This window comes from Xyrauchen texanus, chromosome 8 (genome assembly GCF_025860055.1).
Source record: "Xyrauchen texanus isolate HMW12.3.18 chromosome 8, RBS_HiC_50CHRs, whole genome shotgun sequence".
NCBI lineage: Eukaryota > Metazoa > Chordata > Actinopteri > Cypriniformes > Catostomidae > Xyrauchen > Xyrauchen texanus.
The window spans coordinates 35909991-35927286 of NC_068283.1; the positions used below are offsets into that span (position 1 = coordinate 35909991).

Consider the following 17296-nt stretch of genomic DNA (forward strand, 5'->3'; position numbering starts at 1 on the left):
TAGGGATGAATGAATGTGTTTATGAACATATACGGAATGTATGAACATATGCAGACATGCATAAGCGTGCATGTTTATGTTTAAGCATGGCTCTGCAGTGACCTGTGGACTAGAATGAGGCACGCAAGCAGGCAGCCAGATGCATCCATGGCAACCTAATGAGTGTGTGAGAAGAGTAAATATCCACTATGGATTGTGTGTGTGTGTGTGTGTGTGTGTGTGTGTGTGTGTGTGTGTGTGTGTGTGTGTGTGTGTGTGTGTGTGTGTGTGTGTGTGTGTGTGTGTTTGTGTGTAGTCTGAGAGAACAAGAGAGGCTGCATTTATGGGACTCAGAGATCTGATATGTAGAGTAATTATGCACTGGAGAATAAAACACCGAACCACTTGAAGAGAACCGCCCACAAATAAAAAAAAAAAAAGCCATCCATCGTCACCTGAAACAATTCTTCAAAATGTCAAAAGCATTACCAATGCAAAAGCTCATCTGAGAGTGATGTATCATTTGAATGAATGAAATATAAACACAATACAGGTGGGCGTGAGGGCAAAATGTGAAGCCCTAGCAGGATGCACATCCCACGTGAAGATTCCCTACTCTCTATTCATAATGCATAAGCTACATTCAGACAGGAGGACTCAGTTTTAGAGGAATCACCATATTTGGAAATCTTAACAACCAAGTCTCATTGAGATAAGTTAAAGGTGCTGTGAACGATTTCAGTTGTTATGTTTCCGCCAGACCACCCACACAGTTGTTCTCAACTGATGGGTCGCAACCTAAAAATGGGTCAAAGACATCACGGGAAATGAATGCTAAATGCAAATAATAAAATGGAACTAACAAATTAATCGTACATATTTCGGAGAACATATAAATAGGCCTATAAACACAAATAAAGATTTTTAGAAGAATATCTTAGCTTTGTAGGTCCATACAATGCACTTGAATGGTGATCGGACCTTTATAGCTCCAAAAATCACATAAAGGAAACAGAAGTAATCATATCTTCAGAAGCAATATACTGTAATATGTGTGGGTGAGAAACAGATCAAAATGTAAGTCCTTTTTTACTCTAAATCTCCACTTTTACTATTTACATCTGAAAGTCACATGTGGTCACTTGCATTGAATGGACTTACAGAGCTGAGATATTTTTCATAAATCTTCATTTCTGTTCAGTAGATGAAAAAGTCTCATACACAACTGGGATGGCATGAGGGTGAGTAAATTCTTAAATGTAAATGTTTGGGTGAACTTTCCCTTTAAACACATTTTTGTTCACTTTGTGTGATAAACTATATTTGTTGGGTTACCATGTAAATCGGTGTGCTACTGCTCCTGGAGCAGAACTTGTTGAGAACCACTGACCACTTCTTTCCAAAACGCATGATGTCAGCAACCCGAATCGACAGGCATTGAAGGTTTCTGAAAAAGCCGCGGGCCGCTACCTTGAATGTTTTTTTTTAAATGTTTTTAGAGCCTAGGGCAGTCACTGATACAGGTGTGATTTCTCAGGAAACCAATTCCAATCATATCTGTCAGGTAGGGCCATTTTATGCGAGGATTTGCAACAGCACCTTTAATGAAAAAAGCGTTGTAAATGAAAGACACACATACACACACACACACACACACACACACACACACACACACACACACACACATGTTGTGTTTCCATGTTTTATGGGGACTTTCCATAGACATAATGGTTTTTATACTGTACAAACTTTATATTCTATCCTCTAAACCTAACCCTACCCCTAAACCTAACCCTCACAGAAAACTTTCTGCATTTTTACATTTTCAAAAAACATAATTTAGTATGATTTATAAGCTGTTTTCCTCATGGGGACCGACAAAATGTCCCCACAAGGTCAAAAATTTCGGGTTTTACTATCCTTATGGGGACATTTGGTCCCCACAAAGTGATAAATACACGCTCACACACACACACACACACGCTCACACACACACACACACACACACACACACACATCCTCTCGCCCACAACATTCTCCCCACGCATTACTTTATTCTACAACCTACTGAAAGGGGGCGCCCTACTCCCTAAAGCCAGTTCAGTTCTGGCTCGAAATATAAGCTTTTTAACAACCCAAGACGCTCTGAACATAGCAGCACAAGTTAGAGCCGTCTTCACACCGGCATATTTGGACCCGTAAGCCGCTCTCTGCGGGTTGAAATCTGTCGTGTCTCACTGCTGAGTCGCGTCGGCTATTTTTAGAACCCACCACAGCCGTGGTCACGTGACCGTCGAGAGAACGTCATTAATGTTGTTGGTGGAGAAGCTGCAAATATGGAGGAAAGAGAGTTGAAACAGGAAAATTTGCACTTTTCATGAAAAGGAGGGGAAAATAGATGCGCAAAAGTGGAAAAAGTGGAAGACGGTTTCTGAAATAAACGGAACGTGAAGGCGCGCGCTGTACGAAAAGACAAGTATCAGGTAAAGTAGAAAGAAACATTTAAATCGACTGATTGTGATGGGATATTTTCTGTCATATTATTTATCATGATCTTGACACCCGCCGATAGGCAACGATCTTACCCGCAGGATAGCACATGATGACATCTTTCCCGCAGGATAACACAAGCTGTATTGTATCCTACATTTAGACAGCTAAACAGATAGCTTTAGACAGATTTACACCTTTTGCACATTGGCAGTTTCGCATCCTGGAGAGCCGCTTTGGCTTTAACAAACACCAAGTTTGTCTGATTCAGTCCGAGTTCCTGGCTGTAGTGCAAACTATCGCCATTTCTTAGGAAAGGCAGGCGACCGAAGCTCGTGTGAATAGCCAGACGGGATGGGTTTTTATGTTCGCCCGTGTCATTTCTGAGCAGTATGTACGGAGAGATAAAGGTTCAACTCCGATACAGCACTGAGTCTGTTCATCTGAACCAGAGGACGAGCTATTCAGTCATACACATGATCCACAATCGCGATGTTCTTTTATTACGTAACAATGTATAAAAATAAACAGAACGTAGCGCGAGCGCATTGTAACACTTGTCATTTATTACAAGCCTACGGCATTTTTATAAATGCCCAGTAGAGGTGTTTGTCGTGTTGTAGCAGATATCTGCAAGTTTAGTGATAAAGCAGATATAATGCAGATTGTTGTTATGGTTTAAACACACTTTACTAAATGATTATAGCCATGACAGTACAACTCCAGTACACACTGAACTAAAAATAATATACAAAAAACAACATAAACTCGATGTTTCAGAAACATATTTGAGTTACTATGAACTGTAATCACTGTAGGCCTATCTGTCTGTCTGTCTGTCTGTTCGTGATGCTGACATATAGTTACATTAAGATGTCTCAACAGTGACATATGCCATTTATTTTTTGTCTCCTGATTAACTAATCAAGACTAAGTCACGACTTCAACAGTTCCAAGAATAGGCTTGTGTATCACTCATTCACTTTTTTAATTGACATTTTCCTCCATGCTAAAACAGAGGATGTGGCTCATTTGTAATAATCTGTGTGAATGAAAGCTGAAGCCATTATTCCATCATTATGTTATTAGGTTGAATTGGGTGTGACAATGAAGACACTGCTGTAGGTTTGTGATAGTAGGTTAGTTTTAATTAGGTAACAGTAAAGGAATATTTTACCCAAAAATAAAAATGAACCCTCTTGCCATCCCATGTGTATATGACTTTCTTTCTTCGGCAGAACACAAGCAAAGATTTTTTGAAAAATTTCTCAGCTCTGGAGGTCCATTCAATGCAAGTGAATGGTGACTAAAACTTTGAAGCTCAAAAAAGCTTATGAAGGCAGTGTAAAAGTAATCCATATGACTCCAGTGGTTAAATTAATATCTATTTAAGTGGTGTGATAGGTGTAGGTGAGAAACAAATCAAATCTTTAAGAATTGTTTTACAGTTAATTCTCCTCCCGCCCAGTAGGTGGTGATATTCACAAATAATGTGAATCGCCATAAACAAAAGAAGAACTCTTGGAAGAGAGGACAGTGTTTAGGAGAGCTGGTGAAAGTGGACATTTATAGTAAAAAATGACTTAAATATGATCTGATCCTCACCCACACTTATCACTTGAGAAGACATGGATTAAACCACTGGAGTCATATGGACTACTTTTATGCTGACTTTATGTGTTTTTTGGAGCTTCAAAGTTCTGTATCTATTAATTTGCATTGTATGAACCTACAGAGCTGAGTTTTTTTTATTTATTTTTTTATCTTCATTTGTATGCTGCAGAAGAAAGGAAGTCATATACATCTGGGATGGCATTAGGGTGAGTAAATTAATGAAAAAGTTGTACTTTTTTTGGTTAACTATTCCTCTAGTTGGCATAATGGCAACAATAATCTTTTTTGGCACTAGAGGAAGAATACTGGAGATCTCAAGTGGTGTGACTTTTTGACATGCATTTAGAAGAGTATTGGCATACAGTAATGGGTGGTTAAAGCAACCATTAAAGAAGCTTAAAAAAGCTGTATTTGCTCTTTAGAATGTGAGGCTGGTTGAATGTGGTGGATGTGTCAGTGGCCAAGGACACACGCCTCTCCTCTGTACAATCTGTCTTAGTTTGCAAGTGAGTTGGTGCCATTAGTTATTTCCAGGAAACAGTCTCCTCTTCACTGCTTGTTAATAGTGTGGAGCATCACCATATTTTGTTCCTTGCCATAGTCGCCTTTGGCTTGCTCACTAGGGGTCAAAAGTAAAAAAATAAATTAAAAATTATGTCAATTGGAGGTGTACCTGGGAATGTATTTTTAGGCCTACCTTCAGCCAAGACCTCAGAAAAAAATTGTGGTTCCTCCACAAGTCTGTTTCATCTTAGGGAGCAATTTCCAAATGGCTGAAGGTACAACGTTCATCTGTACAAACAATAATAAGCAAGTATATACACCATGGGACCTTGAGAAGATACTGAAGGAAACAGGTAGATATGTATGTATATCCACAATAAATCTATTGACATAACCTGAAAGGCTGCTCAGAAAGGAAGAAGCCACTGCTCCAAAACCAGCATAAAAAAGACAGATTACAGTTTGCAAGTGCACATGGGGAGAAAGATCTTACTTTCTGGAGAAATGTCATCTGCTCTGATGAAAGAAAAATGTAACAGTTTGGCCATAATGACCACCGTTATGTTTGGAGGAAAAAGGGTGAGACTTACAAGCTGAAGAACACCATCTCAACCGTGAAGTATGGGGGTGGCAGCATCATGTTGTGGGGGTGCTTTGCTGCAGGAGGGACTGGTGCACTTCACAAAATAGATGGCATCATGAGGAAGGAAAATTATGTGGATATATTGATGCAGCATCTCAAGATATCAGCCAGGAAGTTAAAGCTCAGTCACAAATGGGTCTTACAAATGGACGATGACCCAAAGCATACCTCCAAAGTTGTGGCAAAATGGCTTAAGGTTGACAAAGTCAAGGTATTGGAGTAGCCAACACCTAAATCCAAATTTGTTGGCAGAACTGAAAAATCGTATGCGAGCGAGAATGCCTACAAACCTGACTCATTTACACCAGTTCTGTCTGGAATTTGGAATGCCCAATTCCCACTACTTAGTTAGTCCTTGTGGTGGCATGGTTTCTCACCTCAATCTGGGTGGTGGAGGACAAGTTGCAGTTGCCTCCGCTTCTGAGAGTGTCAATCCACACATCTTATCATGTGGCTCGTTGTGCATGACACCACAGAGTGTCCGCATGTGGAGGCTCATGCTACTCTGCGATCCACACACAATTTACCATGTGCCCCATTGAGAGTGAGAACCACTAATCGTGATCACAAGGAGGTTACCCCATGTGACTCTACCTTCCCTAGCAATCGGGCCAATTTGGTTGCTTAGGAGACCTGACTGGAGTCAGTCAGCACACCCTGGATTCAAACTCATGACTCCAGGGGTGGTAGTCAGCGTCAATACTCGCTGAGCTTCCCAGGCCCCACCCGACATTTCACATTCTTAAAATAAAGTAGTGATCCTAACTGACCTGACTTAGAGGGAATGTTTTTATGATTAAATGTCAGAAATTGTGAAAAACTGAGTTTAAATGTATTTGGCTAAGGTGTATATAAACTTCTGACTTCAACTGTGTTTGTGTGTATATATATATATATATATATATATATATATATATATATATATATATATTAGATAGATATACACTGGTGGCCAAAAGTTTGGAATAAAGTACATGTTTTGCTTTTATGGAAAGAAATTGGTGCTTTTATTCAACAAAGTGACATTCAACTGATCGCAATGTATAGTCAGGACATTAATAATGTGAAAAGTCACTATTACAATTTGAATATTTTTTTATGAACTTCTTAAACTACTTCAAAGTGTTCTCATCAAAAAATCCTCCACATGCAGCAATGACAGCTTTACAGATCCTTGGCATTCTAGCTGTCAGTTTGTCCAGATACTCAGGTGACATTTCACCCCACACTTCCTGTAGCACTTCCCATAGATGTGGCTTTCTTGTCGGGCACTTCTCATGCACCTTACAGTCTAACTGATCCCACAAAACACTCTTTTCCAATTATCTGTTGTCCAGTGTCTGTGTTTGCTCACTCTGACCTTTTCTTTTTGTTTTTCTGTTTCAAAAGTGGCTTTTTCTTTGCAGTTCTTCCCATAAGGTGCACACCCCTGAGTCTTCTCTTTACTGTTGTACATGAAACTGGGGTTGAGCGGGTATAATTCAATGAAGCTGTCAGCTGAGGACATGTGAGGTGTCTATTTCTCAACTAGAGACTCTGATGTAGTTATCCTCTTGCTTAGTTGTACATCTAGCCTTCCACATCTCTTTCTGTCCTTGTTAGAGCCAGTTGCCCTTTGACTTTGAAGACTGTAGTGAACACCTTTTGTATGAAATCTGAAAACACAAAGACAATGTTCAGCTTTATTTAACAAACCAAATAGCTTTCAACTGTGTTTGATATAATGGCAAGTGATTCTCTAGTACCAAATTAGCAATTTAGCATGATTACTCCAGGATAAGGTGTTGGAGTGATGACTGCTGGAAATGGGGCTTGTCTAGATTTGATAAAAAATTACTTTTTTCAAATAGCGATGGTGCTGATTTTATATCAGTAATGTCCTGACTATACTTTGTGATTAGCTAAATGCCACTTTGGTGAATTAAAGTACCAATTTCCTTCTGAAACAGCAAAATCTGTACATTATTCAAAACTTTTGGCTGCCAGTTTATATTTAAGGCATAAATTACAATTAACTATGTGTGTATTTTAATCAAACCGCACAATGACCGCTTACATCTTCATATTCTGTTAAAAGATAATTTTATGTAAAACTGCATTGAATCAGTCTGTGTTGTGAAAAACGCGATATAAATAAAAATGACTACCATCTTTTGTTGAAGAAAAAATAAACAAGTGTTCTTTAATAATCACATTTTAGCATTGGTAAAGGAATCAGTCTGGTGTCTGATACACTTACGTCTTACTGTGCAGATTGTGAGAAGTTTTTGTGCCAGGACCTTGGGACTGTGCCCCCTTGTTTTACCTGATGTAAGCTTAATGAATTTAAAGGGATATTTTACCCAACAATGAAAATGTTGTCATCATTAAATCACCATCATGTTGTTCCAAACCTGTATGACTGTCTTCTGTGGAACGCAAATGGAATTCTTTGCTAGAATGACTCTGTCACCATTCACTTTCAAAATAAATGCAATGTAAGGGAATGGTGAGTGGGGCTGGTAGTCCCTAACAATCTGCCTGACATCTCCTTTTGTGTTCCGCAGTACAAAGAAAGTCATAGGAATGTAGAACAACATGAGGGTGAGTAAATGGTGACATCGTTAAATTTGTTCTGCTTTTTAATTACTGTGAACCAGTTGTGCAAGTGGAGAAGAAACTAAGAACAAGAGAGATATTGTGAAAGGAACGGATTTCCTTATATTCTCTTAAATACATCAACTTTGCTTTGCTTATACAGCTGTGAATAGTATTTCTATATGTGGCAAGGAAATTCACATTTCCGAGCATTAGATTTATCCATGCACCTACTAGCCTGTTAAATTGGCAACTGTTAAATACTGGATGCAGTAGCTGACAGAAGATTAATTTAAAATGCCCTGAAATACAACGTTTTCAATGCAGAAGTCTGAAAACTGTAAAATGGTGCCAATATTTAATTTAATTTTGCTGTAACTTTATAGTATGCATTGAGGTTATAGTTTTTTCTTTCTTTCTATTTTTGAACTCGCTGTTCTTGGTTTGTTTTTATTGGCTCAATCTGGTCTGACAGGTGATTGGACTTTGAGCCACTCTTTTAAAGAAGTCTTGCACATGCTTGTAGTAAAAGTGCAGATACTCAGCAATATCTCTTTTTACAAAAAATAAATAAAAATGTGACTCATACTTTGTAGTGTACTTGTACTTTGAAGTTTTTTTTATTCTTTGGAGTTTGGACAACGATACACTTTACTGTAGAGTGTGTTTTTGTGTTCATTTGTACATATACAAACTTGTCAGACTTCTTTTGTTGACTTGTTTCTCACCTACATGTCCACGTTCACACCCTTGTCTTTAGGACAACGTTTGTTGAGAGAACTGCCAAATTTTTGTCTAACTAACAACTAGCAATTTGCAATACGAAAAACTTACATTTTGTCACTATTTCAATCTTATATATGGTTTTAAATGACTTTAACATGAAGTTTTGGCAGGCAAGACAGTTCAGTTGTTCAGTTGTTTGCTATAGACACACAATAGCCCTCAACCCTTAACACACAAACCTGTGTGAACTGCTCTAAAAGCGCTAAAAACAGGAGCCCAAACAAGCCCAATTCTTGCACATTAACTTGTTTCTCACCTACGTGTGTCCACGTTCACACCCTTGTCTTTACGACAACGTTTGTCAGAATGGAATGCTGAATGCAGGTCTGTTTTTGTGCTCTATATGAAGTCCTCATAATGAATTGTCTCAGGGTGTAGAATGACGGAGAGAAGATCTAAACATGTGCACCACCTAGAGCCACGCCAGGCTTCTTCAGCTGCTTAACAATACTCTGGGCCAGAAGGTGAGTGTGGAATGTTGGCGTGTGGAAATCTGCAGGTATTTTGATGTGTTGAAAACAGATGTTGCCTTGGTTGCACTACACGGATGACCTGTACCCTCTTTTATGATCCTGGCTGCTCAGTTGAGGTGTCCTTCAACTCCCCATCAGGAGTTCTTAAAGGGATTGAGCACTCAAAATACACATTCAATCAGCATTTACTCAACATCATGTTGTTTCAAACCCATAGCTTAGTTTCATTCGTGGGTCTTATGAGTATGGAACAAAATAAGGGTGAGCAAATTATGACATCTTAATGATTTCTTGGTGAATTATCACTTTAAGCATTTCTGTGTTTGATAGGGATTACTGTTAGGAGGGTCATAAAGCCAGATTCAGTGGTGAACAGTTTCATAAATCAGAAAATTCCACTGCATCTTCTGCGTGATGCATTTATGCAGTCAAGTGGTGATTTTTGGGATTGCTTTGGTCATTACAGGCTAAAAAATCAGGTGAGTGTGGTGTCATGTGCTGTCTAGTTACTATGTAATCAAGGTGTGTTTTAGACTGTGTACATTCCAGTTCAAGGAAGAGTTTGTGTCTTGAACATGGTAATGATCAAAGGGGCAGAAGCAGACAGTGATGTAGTTCACTCCCTGCAATAAATGAAAAGTTATTGCATTTGTGATGATGTTAGATTTTGTTCTACAGGGGAGCTTCTGGTGAGGTATCCACAGTGAACTAAGCAGACAAGGCTTTTGAAAATGCACTGAAAAAAAGGAATTGTTGAACAAACTTGATAAAAAAAGGCAACATGATGCAGTTTGATTTGAGTGTCACAAATAAGCAATAAAACAGCAGAAAATACTTAGAAACATAAAAAAGGACATAAAAAGCATACTTTTTAAATACAGAAATGTTGCAATACACATCCAAAGCCACTAGGCCCACACTGCTGCCCCTCCCCGAGAGCCTTCCAGAAATGCTAAATAGATACCCCGTTTCCTGTTGTACAAATCCCAGTTGCCTAGCTTTCTACATGCCATCTCCTCAAATGCCGCTACCCTGCCCATCACAGTGTACCACTCCTGAAATGAGTGCCCTCCAGCTGACTTCAATCCCCTAAGGATGACCTGTCTACCGATCATAACACTGGCTAGAACCCAATTGTTTTGTGCTAATCCCCTATATTAATGACTGCTCCATTGCCTAAAATGCAGTCTGGGGAAATTTTTTATTTTGAGTGCCCAATACATCACACATATAACTCTGAACCCTCAACCAAAATTCTTGGATCTTAACACACCACCAAAAAACGGGGGTTGCGTCCCCATTTTCTGATTGGCATCACCAGCAGTTGGGTGTGTCTTTAAGACCAAATGTACAATCTAGAGGGGGTCCAATAAAATCTGTGTAGAATCTTAAATTGCTTAAGGTGCACCCTTACATCTCTAAATGCAGACTTGATGTTTTTAAGTGGCCATTAAGTCATATTCAAATCATTGCGATATTTTATATCATCAGCAAAATCAATGCGATTATATCATGAATATTCTATATATCGTCCATCCCTATGTTATATTGTTTGGAAAACTAAGCTTTAGCTAAATATGTTATGAGAACATTTCTGTCTATTTGAACATACATTTTTGTTTTTTATTATTATTTTGATGTAGACTTATTCTGATTTCAGTTTTTTTTTTTTGTGGATTAAATGGTTTTGGTTCATTCATTTGGAAAAGTGCAAAATGTGTGGCCAGACCCTTGAGAGATGAGTTATACATACACTTATTTTTGTCTCCCCTTGGACTCTTTGCGTGATGGGATTTCTTTTATTTATATTTGTCTGTGAGCATTTACACCAGTTTTTCTGAAATTTGATTCAACACAGATTTACCTGACTCTCATATAAGGTAAGATAGTCTCTTCCTGTCTGGGTAATTCTTGGCCAGAATAAGCTGCAGTGGGAACCAGACTTTATGCTCTTAGTCAACAGTTTAATTATTGTAAGCAAGACTAATTAAGAGTAATGCTTTGGAATTGGTTGCTCAACAGAGCTGTATTTAAATCTGAAATTTGCTCTGTCATAAAAAAAGAAAAAGACTATTGAAGGAATAGCAGCCCACTAGCATCTAGGGAACTGTACAATATTGTCAGCTTGCCTCCTATGTTGCAAACTTCATTTTGGGCATTACGTCGGACTTCTGGTCTGTGTTTCAGCAGGTCATTGGTGTATGTTAAGACATTTCCAAACCAACTTATAGGTATTGCACACAGACCAGTTTTCTGGGCTGGTTACTGTAAATGGTTCATATAGGCCTACAGTACCAGTCAAAATTCTTTGCACACCTGAATGAATGCATGTTTGTTATGATCTTAAAAACCTTTTGATCTAAAGGCTCATGCTTAAGTGCTTGCAATTAGTTTTGTGGACCAAGATAAATTGTGTCTATGAATGAATTTCTTTACCAAAAATAATTAAGAATTTCTTTATTTATTTGTAATTGAAAAATGCCTAGTGTACATAGGAACCCCTTCAAAACCTCTTGAAGTTGGTTGAGAAAAGCTGTTATCAAGAAAAAGAGTGGCTACTTTTGAAGAGGCTGAAATGTGAGATTGTTTAACATTTATTGGTTGCTGCATTTGGCAGTTTTCTTGTAATAGTTTTTTATTTATTTATTTATTTTAATGATGATGATTATTATTCTAGAAAGTAGAACATAATATATGAATTCATGGATGTGTCCAAACTTTTGACTGGTACTATATGTAATGGGTTTATATGCAACCTAGTATGTCTTGGGGTAATGCAGGATACCAGGCTTCGATTGTTAATGGAATAGGTTGTGTAGTTTCTCCTCTCTGTGGATGAGGCATCCAGAATTATGGACCACAGCGGGCTGGGACTCAAGAGGTCTGTTGGAGGACACTGCTGCTCTCTGTCCTGTTGGGTGGCTGCCATACCTGCTGTGCTCCTGCTGCATGCTAATAACCAATTTCAGCCTTCAGTTTAACTGTGCTAAAGTGCCAAGGACTGTGTAACCTTATGTGGCTTATGAGTGCACCGGTTATTTAAGTGGTAAGAAATAATATATAACTCGTAAGTGTTTAAAAAATAAATAAATAAATATATATATATATATATTACCAGGCTGAATATGAAGAGATGAAACAAGCAACATGTTGATTATTGGAGGGAAGGACTGATATTGAAATGAATTCTGACTCAATAAGCCAATCATTTTATTCATGTAATGACTAATAACTGAAAAATAGCCAATTATACAATTACAAATTGATATTAGAAATAGGGGTGTAAATCTGCAGTTTTATTATGATAAGTTCTTGTATCTATTCTCTTAGCAAGTAATCCGATTTTTGCCGATACCTCAAAGTCGAGATAAGATTTTGATGTGATTCAGGGGCCTGCGATCGTTATTATGATATGTACCTATTTTACACAATTACATATATTATGTGAATAATGCAACCAAAATATAATTTGAATATATTATTGAGCTCTCTGCAAAGTGCAAATCAAGTGTCCACATTGGGACATCCACAAAAAATAAGGTACTTAAAAAAAATAATACAGAAAATTATATAAAAAAATAAAGTCACTCACACAAGTGATTATTGTAATTTTTTTAAAATTGTATCCCCAATTTGGAATGCCCAAATCCCAATGTGCTCTAAATCCTCGTGGTGGCATTGTGACTCAATCCGAGTGGCGGAGGATGAATCTCAGTGCCTCCGCATCTGAGACAGTCAATCCGCGCATCTTATCACGTGGCTTGTTGAACGCGTTACCGCGAGACATAGCATCTGTGGAGGCTTCACGCTATTCTCCACGGCACCAATGCACAACTCACAACGTGCCCCACCAAGAGACATCGGCATCAGAAAATGGTTTGAGTTCCAGGGCTGAGAAAGAACGTTATACGTAACATTGCCAACACTGTTCTACATTACAGAGAATTACTAAACTGTAATAAAGAGCCTTTAAAATACACATTTTACAAGCGCACGCACGAAGCAAGCCACAGTGACACCAGCAAATGTGGTAATGATTCTGAATCTGTCGGAAAATCCAGCAAGGAGACTGTCTGAACATTTTGTTAATTTATAGAGGAAAATGCACATGAAGTTTAACATGCAGTAAGAACGGTACTAATTTAGCTTCCCCACTCCCCATGAACAGTTGGATAAGCCTAATAGCGCATATTTATCTAGGTTATCTAACGTTAGAGCAAGCGGCCATGTTAATTGGTTAACGTTAGGCTACTTCAAATGATAAGCCATGTTTGAGGTCGATGAATGATAGACGAATATTTGCATTGCATGTCACCTTCTTGGGGTCATCCTTTACCCTCTCGAAATGATGCCACACTTTGATTTCCAGCCCGACATAATTACCGCACCAGCCGTGTCAACGATCATGTCTGTCCATCACTGACTGCGTGACTACCTGTGGAGGTTTTTTTTTTCTGTGAACAACAGACCAATCAAAACTTGATCGACCAGGACTCTTCTCATCGACTAACGATTGGTCTACTATTAGGGGGCAGTAGTACAATATATTGTACATCCCAAATCTATTGCATCATTTTTGCTGGCTGAATGCAGTGTTGTCTGCAAAGACAGAATTTTGTAGGACCTTAAAAATATTAATTATTAATGGTTATAACATGTAGCGCCAGCATAGTAATGCAATCCAATGGAGGTTTTGGTTGCATTAAAACACTTAACTGATTATCTGTATTTGTTTAAATGAGTGTGTACTCCAGATCAAAGCTTTTGGTCTGAAGGGCTACATTCACAAACATGTCAAACAAGCCTCTTGATTGCATCTCAGGGGAATGACACAAGGGCTTTTGTCTCTGCTGTCTCCTAGGTGAGCACTTCCTGGGTCACCAAACAGCTTTCACCTTATTCTTGAGAAGCAGCACACCCATTGCCCGGCAATCGAATCCCCACTTATTCCCCTCAGACCAACTGGGGGTAGATGAAGAAACAGTGAGGGGGGTGGAGGGGTGGGTGGTTGGCAGCATGCTAAATCTGTAGTACTATTTTTATCCTTGCACGTCATTTGGATAATGCATCCCTAGTGCTCCGGCCAAAAGCCAGAAGTGGTTAAAGGTTTAAAATACCCAGCTACAATTATTCCTGTGACCACTTTTACCACAGATCCATATATCCTTATTTTAACGTGAGATGGGCCTTATTCAGGATAGATGCCATTATTAATTTGACATGAATGAAAATTAGGTTGTTAGGCATTCATATGCGGTATGTTCAACAGATTGTAGAGTCTTGTTGCAGGTCATGTCTAAAGGCTAGGGCATACTTTTCTTTACATTATTGTTCTGCCAAAAGTATACCTTTTTAACCGTGAGTTTCATATAATTTAGTGTGCCACTGGAATTACGGTGGCACTAGAGGATTTTACCGCTGTTAAACAAAGATGATAGGGAGATGAAAATAACAACAGTGTATGTGCACATCTAGAGAATGTGTGTGAGGAGGTCAGAAGATAACTGCATTTGTAAAACTCAAGTCTGAAGAGAAATAGTCCAGTATATCATAGTAGTTGTATCGTGCCTGTAAGCGTGCACAGTCAAATTAAGTATACAGCGCATTCAGAAATTGTTCAGACCCCATCATTTTTTCACATTTTGTTGTTGCAGCCTTATGCTAAAATTCTTTAAATTATGTTTTTCCACACCAATCTACACTCCATACCCCATAAAGGCAAAGCAAAAACCAGATTTTTTATAACTTTGCTAATTTATTAAAAAGAAAATACTTAAATATCACGTTCAAATACGTTTTCAGACACTAGAAATTTAGCTCAGGTGCATCCCATTTATCTGGATCGTCTTTGAGCTGTTTCTACACTTTGATTGGAGTCCACCTGTGGCAAATTCAATTGATTGGACAATATTTGGAAAGGCACACACCTGTTTATATAAGGTCTCACAGCTGAAAATGCATATCAGAGCAAAACCCATGAGGTCAAAGAAACTGCCTGCAGAGCTCAGAGACAGGATTGTGTTGAGGCACAGATCTGGGGAAGGTTAAAAATATTTTATGGCTACAATGAAGGTTCATAAGAGCACAGTGGTCTCCATAATTCTTAAATGGAAAATGTTTGATACAACAAGGACTCTAACTAGAGCTGGCCGCCCAGCCAAACTGAGCAATCAGGGGAGAGGGGCCTTGGTAAGAGAGGTGACCAAGAACCCAATGGTCACTCTGGTTGAGCTCCAGAGATCATGTTTTGAGATGGAAAAACTTGCAGAAGGACAACCATTACTGCAACACTCCACTGATCTGGGCTTTATGGCAGAGTGGCCAGATGGAATCCTCTCCTCAGTACAAGACACATGAAAGCCTGCATAGAATTTGCAAAAAAGCACCTAAAGGACTGTGAGAAACGAGATTCTCTGGTCTGATGAGAATCGGCGGTGAAGCATGGTGGTGGTGGTTGCACTTTTAACCTGCACTTAAACACTGATGTCAACAGCTGTTTTATGTTCTAAGATTTAAAGGCACAGTGAATTTAGACCTGACTTAAAATTGACAAAAGATAAACTTCTTCTTACTCAATGGTTCTTACTGCGTCTAGTGACCTGATGTCATGTCACATATTTTATCACAAGATGCAATGAAAACCAATGAGGTTTGATGTAATAAACATATCTGCCATGTTTGATTTGTCAGTTCACCCAAAAATGAAAATGTTGTCATCATTTACTCAACCTCATGCCATCTCAGGTGTGTATGACTTACATTAATAAGCAGAACACATTTGAAGAAAAATAGAAAAATATCTTAGCTTATAGGTCCTTAAAATGCAAGTGGATGTTGATCAGTTCTTTTGAAGCTCCAAAAAAGCACAGTCAGCATAAACCATCATTTCCCTTACATTTACATTTATGCATTTGGCAGATGCTTTTATCCAAAGCGACTTACAGAGCTTTATTATAGGGACAATCCCCCCAGAGCAACCTGGAGTTAAGTGCCTTGCTTAAGGACACAATGGTGGTGACTGTGGGGATCGAACCGACAAACTTCTGCTTAGCAGTTTAGTGCTTTAGCCCACTACACCACCAACACTACTATAGAATACATTAGTTTAACCTTTGCCTTTTTTTTGCCTTTATGCTGACTATCTGTTATTAGCTTTAAATGTCTGATCACCATCCACTTGCATATTAAGGACACACTGAGCAAAGATATTTTTCTTCAAATGCCTTCTGCTGAAGATGGTAAGTCATACACACCTGGGATGGCATGGGGGTGAGTAAATTATGAGAACATTTTCATTTTTGGGTGAACTATCCTTTAAATCACTTTAGTAATAAATTGATTGATTATTGACTTAAATTTTGTTCTAGTCATTGCAAAAAAAATACTGTGACAATAATTTTTTTGGGTGAAATATCCTTTAATCTTGGACTTGTAAGATTTGATACTCGACTTGGACAGGCTTGGAATTGTGACCATGTCTAGTGTCTAGACGCTTTGACTGAATGTATTTGGCAGATCACTTGTTCTAATAGTGATCGGGGGGTTTGCTTCACCTGGCAAGGATAGACAAATTTGTTGACCTGTGTAGTCTGGAAATCTTCTTTAGGACAGAAAAGGGCAGGGTGAAATATCAATCACAGACACTAGTGAGCAGAGCAATAATCAACACATTTCCATCCCACTGCATTCACACCCTCTTGAGTGACTGATGCCTTCTCATGTTATCAGCCTCAAAGAAAGTGAGCTAAGCATCTTGGGAAGGATGATTCTCTCAAGCGTTGACGAATAAGCCAGTGTTTAAACTCTCCTTAAATTCCCATCCTTTTTAATAGCATTAAATGTTGATCAGCTTGCTGGCATGGAACCTGACCACTTGCGTGAGTGTAGAGAGAGAGATAGTGAGGATTGGAAAGATTTGGACTGGAGGAGCTTTCAGCTCTTGCATTAAATCACGGACTAAGCTTTAGAGAGCAGCTTCAGCCTGCTCTGGTGTCAATACAAGGCTTTCCAGGAACTGTGCACGCATGTTAGCGATCGAAAAGGCCTTGGGACATGTCTGTGCTGGCTGTGACCAGAGGAAAGAACAAGCCTTATGGATAACATGAAAAACACTAAAGGTCCATAGGTCAGATCTTGGAACCGCATGACAAACATATAACTGTTTCATAACTGTTCAGATTTATGTTGATTTTTAAATTTTCTTAAAGGATTTTTCCAGGTTCTGTACGAG

General features: G+C 38.7%; 1 protein-coding gene across 2 annotated transcripts in view; it reads left to right on the top strand.

Moving 5' to 3' along the window:
• The first annotated feature begins 2260 nt into the window (after positions 1-2260).
• The window catches only part of LOC127647152 (histone deacetylase 5-like), a 115771-nt gene continuing 100735 nt past the window's right edge, over positions 2261-17296 (top strand). For both annotated transcript variants that reach the window (XM_052131234.1, XM_052131235.1), the window contains exon 1: positions 2261-2462. The gene's annotated coding sequence lies outside the window, so the exon portion shown is untranslated. The remainder of the gene's footprint in view (positions 2463-17296) is intronic.